Genomic DNA, 5,727 nt, shown 5'->3' with positions numbered 1-5,727 from the left:
TCAGACAAGCGTGTTGGTGCATCGTTTATTGTAATGTAGTCATGGGATTCAATCGAGTTATCAATACTCCTAGCCCTCCTCGCCTGTGTTTTTGAAGAATTTACTTTGTTCTCGCCGTTTTGGACGTCCATCTTGCAACAATACTTTGCTTCGCCAGAGTCTCCTATAATTTCTGCCACTCCATCAGGCGTAGGAAATCTTAGCCTTTGATGGTAAGTCGAGGCCACTCCTTTGATCCCGTGTACCTAGGATCGTTTGATAATGGCTGTGTTGGGTGACAATACATCTACCACACTGAAAGTGGTTAGGGTAAGGATTCTTCCAACCCGGATTTCTAATGTTATTTCTCCTATTGGACGGGTTGATGACCCGTTGAAGCCAAATATGTTGTAAGCGGAGGGTATGAGATACTCGTCTTTGAGGCCCATTTGTTTGAATGTTTCATAGAATAAGATTTCAACAGAACTACCACCATCGATCAAAATTTTGGGCATTGCCCAGGGTAGTGTTTTAGTCTTCGCTTCCTCGCCCTCGTGCTCGGGGAGGGCGATAGTGTCATTTGATAATCAGGATATTTCTCGATCACATGAAACTTGACAGTGGATTGAATTTGCCCCACTTTCAGATCCACATACATACCCATATGTGTGACTCTGGCTTCCCTCAAAACCCGTCATCAATATGGGGTGAAGAACAATCTTGCTTTGCGGAACTATGGCCTCATTGAGAGTCTTCATAGTGATGAGATTTGTAGAAGCACCTTTATCGATCAGAACTCTCCTGAATTCAAAATCCTTAATAGAAGAAGTGACGAACAGGGCTCGGTTATGTCCTTCCTCTGCAGTTCGGTCTTCGTCAGTGAAGGTGATGCTATTGATCGAAGGTTCAGATACCATGGACATTTGTTCAACCACCAGAGATGATGGAACCATTCGCGCGTCAGTCGATATTTTGTTGAGTGCGGAAAACGTGTTCGTATGCTGATCTCTGGAGAAATGCAGGAGTTCATATTGATTCTCAATTAAATGTGTGACCTCCTGCTCCACTGACTTTTCATAAGTGGTGAAGCTCTTGGCTCGAGGATGATCATCAGTTGAGGGATTAGCCATCAGCATCGGAATTTCTTGAGCAGGGGCACCGCTCAAACCTGATGTCAGTCTGACGAGGAAATTCAATATGTTGTTCAACGTCTCTTTCATCAGGTCCATGTTTCTCGTATGAATATCACGTACTCGTGCCAACTCGATCAAGGTCGGAATTTCCGAGTCGACTGTTCCATTGGATGGAGTGTTGGAAGGAGGAACATTTCCATTCGAAAGATTCTGAGTGGAATTTGAAGTAGTTAAGTTATATCTAAGACCAACCATTTTGTGAAAATGTGGGAGTGAAATTTTCATTGTGAGATGAAGTATTGACTAAGAGAGAGTGACACATATCACCATAGTATTGTTGTCAAAGTTGTGATTATAGATGGTGGATTTTCAACAAGGGCTAAAATCGTAAACTCATAATTATACGAAGCTTTGTTCCAGCAATCAGATGTGAGTATTGAGACACGGGTCTCTCATCGAATTCTCAACGGAGATTACTTTCTCTCAGAGTACATGTAGATATGTAGTCTCACGACTGGACAACGACATATCTCATGAATACTGAACACTTTCAGTGATTATTTCTATATAGTATCACGAGATGGACGGCTCCTAGACAGCTTGCTCTGCTAGTATAGAGCGATAACGTCTTCAGGAACAAACAACGAGTTTACCATGACTATATAAAGGATATGACTTACCGACAAGCTCATGTCGGGATAATTAATGCTCCTAGACAGCTTGCTCTGCTAGTATAGAGCCACAAAGTTAATTATTCCTAATTAAGATTAATTCTGCCGTGACATTCACTACTGAATTCCCAGAATAATCTATTATTGCTCCTATTCCATGGTCGAATCCACGACTGGTCCCATGGAATGGCAACAACAATTGCTCCTATTCCATGTTCGAGTGCACGACTGGTCCCATGGAATGGCAATAAACAATTGTTCTGATTCTATAATCGAATCCACGACTTGATCTCATAGAATACCAATAATTATATTATCTCATTACTCCGATTTCATGATCGAATCCACAACTGGTCTCATAAATGGTAATAGATAAAACTTAATTACTCTGATTCTATGGTTGAATCTACGATCCCATGGAATGGTAATGCTCACTTTATTATTCTGAATTCGTAGTCGAATCCTCAGCTGATCATATGAATTAATAATAAACATCTTACTACTCAGTTTTGTGAATTATTCTCCACTGAATTCCACAATTAGTAATAAATAATCAACAACCGGGCGTCTGAGCTACCTCTAAGTAAGTCCCGATTCAAATGGTGAAAGTGTATTCAACGACGATACACTAACAGTCACCGCACGAACGAGTATTTCAAAATACGACGAAACGATAAACCTATTGCAAAATAGGAAGAAAATGATAAATAATCAAAATATTGACCAAGGCGCCAAGGGATTGGACTCATTGACTGGCCAACCATGCCATGACCAATCCCACGCCAGTTTTATATTTTATCATATTTTTATTATTTTCCTTCATCTGATGAAAATCCTTTCATTTGAACAAATCTCCTTCGTCTCGAGGAAACTCCTCGACTTCGTGGTGTTTTCATAAACCCATGAAAATAATATAAAATTAAGGAAAAATAGTGTGGGGCGTGACCATTGGTCAACCGGCCATGTCTTGGTCCCAGCCGGCCCCACACCTTATGGTTCCTCATTATTTTATTATTATTATTATTATTTCCCTGATTTCATGAAAATTCCTTCAAATCATGGTATTTTCAAAATACATAAAAAATAATAAAATAAATTTAGGGAAACACGTGGGACCTGGCCCCAGCCGACCGGTCGTCTGTGCCTCAGCCAGTCCCGCACGCCCATGTATTTTATTATTATTATTTTTAGGATTTCCTTCATCCCATGAAACTCCTTGATTTCATGGTATTTCTCTCAAATTAGGAAAATCCCTTCAAATCATGGAAAAATACATAAAAATTAGGGAAACTCGTGGGACCGGGCCCTAGCCGGCCGGTCGCACCTCTATGGTCCCAGACGCCCTTGTTTTTATTATTTTAATATCACACCCTTGTTTTTATTATTTTAATATTTTTTGCTTCCTTGAACTCATGAAAACTCTTTCAATTCATGGAAACTCCCTAAATTCATCAAATTTCTCAAAATTCATGAATTTTTCATAAAATCATCAAAATATTATAAAATTAAGGAAAAGGCACCACGGGACCGTGGCCACGACCGGACGACCATGCCTTGGCCTCGGCGGTCCCACGCCTCCTTATTCCTTATTTTATAATTATTTTCCATCATCTCATGGTGTTTTCCTCAGTCTCGTTGAAACCCTAATTTTGGCGTATTTTCTCGAATGGATGCTCAATTGCATGCCAGAAAATATCAAAATTCTCAGGAATGAGACGCGGACGCCTTGGGGACACGAGCACGCTATCTTGACCGACCAAGATTGGCTCTTTGGCTTACAGAAGCCGGTCCCATCAAGTTTCACAGTTTTAACCTAATTTGCACAATTGCACGTATTAGGTCCAACGGCAATTGAGGAGTCTCCTCCATGGTTTAACATTTCGCTCGGTTCGAGGAGTCTCCTCCATGGTTTTTAAGGAATTGAGGAGACGACCGTACGTGCAATTATGCAAATTAGGTCAAAACTGTGAAAATTGATGGGACCGGCTTCCGTGAGCCAAAGAGCCAATCTTATTCGGTCAGGATAGCGTGCTCATGTCCCCAAGGAGTCCACGTCTCAGTCCTGAGAATTTTGATATTTTATGGCGTGCAATTGAGCATCCATTCGAGAAAATATGCCAAAATTAGGGTTTCGACGAAACTGAGAAAAACACCATGAGATGATGAAAAATAATTATAAAATAAGGAATGAGGAGGCGTGGGACCGCCGTGGTCAAGGCATGGTCGTCCGGTCGTGACCACGGTCCCGTGGTGCCTTTTTCTTAATTTTATAATATTTTGATGATTTTATGAAAAATTCATGAATTTTGAGAAATTTGATGAATTTTGGGAGTTTCCATGAATTGAAGGAGTTTTCATGAGTTCAAGGGAGCAAAAAATATTAAAATAATAAAACAAGGGCGTGTGGGACCGTGGAAGGCATGGCCGGCCGGCTAGGGCCCGGTCCCACGAGTTTCCCTAATTTTATAATGATTTTATGAAAAATTCATGAATTTTGAGAAATTTGATGAATTTAGGGAGTTTCCATGAATTGAAGGAGTTTTCATGAGTTCAAGGAAGCAAAAAATATTAAAATAATGAAAACAAGAGCGTGTGGGATCGTGGAGGCATGACCGTCCGGCTTGGGCCCGGTCCCACGAGTTTTCATAATTTTTTAATATTTTTTAGGTATTTTTGATGATTTGAGGGAATTTTTCCTAATTTGAGAGAAATACCATGAAATCAAGGAATTTGATGAATTGAAGGAAAACTAATAATAAAGTAATAAAACAAAGGGGCGTGTGGGACCGTCTAGGGCATGGACGGCCGGCCAAGGCCCGGTCCCACAAGTTTTCACAATTTATTTTATTATTACTTTATGATTTATGCAAAATTACCATGAAATCAAGGAGTTTTTTCATGAAATTAGAGATATAATAATAATAAAATAATAAGAAACTGTGGGTGTGGGGCCGGTTGGGACCAAGGCATGGCATGTTGGCCAATGGTCACGCCCCACACTCCTTTCCTTAATTTTATATTATTTTTTATGGATTTATGGAAGTACCATGAAACCGAGGAGTTTCCTCGAGACGAAGGAGATTTGATAAAATGAGAGGATTTTCATCAAATCATGGAAAATAATAAAAATGCATTAAAAACATAAAACTGGTGTGGGATTGACCACGACACGGTCGGTTGGTCGTGTGTCCGTGCTCCCATCACCTTGGTCAATATTTTTAATTATTTATTATTTTCTTCTCTATTTTGCATAGGTTCATCGTTTCGTTGTATTTTTGAAATACTCGTTCGTGCGGTGACTGTTAGTGTATCATCTTTGAATACACCTTCACCATTTGAATCGGGGCTTACTTAGAGGTAGCTCAGACGTCCGGTTGTTGATTATTTATTACTAATTGTGGAATTCAGTGGAGAATAATTCACAAAACTGAGTAATAAGATGTTTATTATTAATTCATAGGATCAGCTGAGGATTCGACTACGAATTCAGAATAATAAAGTGAGCATTACCATTCCATGGGATCGTAGATTCGACCATAGAATCAGAGTAATTAAGTTTTATCTATTACCATTTATGAGACCAGTTGTGGATTCGATCATGAAATCGGAGTAATGAGATAATATAGTTATTGCTATTCTATGAGATCGAGTCGTGGATTCGATCATAGAATCAGAACAATCGTTATTGCCATTCCATGGGACCAGTCGTGGATTTGGCCATGGAATATGAGCAACTGTAATTAGGAATAATTAACTTTGTAGCTCTATACTAGCAGAGCAAGCTGTCTAGGAGCATTAATTATCCCGATATGAGCTTGCCGGTAAGTCATATCCTTTATATAGTCAGGGTAAACTTGTTGTTTGTTCCTGAAGACGTTATCGCTCTATACTAGCATAGCAAACTGTCTAGGAGACGTCCATCTCGTGATGCTATATAGAAATAA

Source organism: Papaver somniferum, chromosome 3 (assembly GCF_003573695.1).
Source record: "Papaver somniferum cultivar HN1 chromosome 3, ASM357369v1, whole genome shotgun sequence".
In the NCBI taxonomy this organism is placed as follows: Eukaryota; Viridiplantae; Streptophyta; class Magnoliopsida; order Ranunculales; family Papaveraceae; genus Papaver; species Papaver somniferum.
This window is presented reverse-complemented; position numbering follows the sequence as displayed.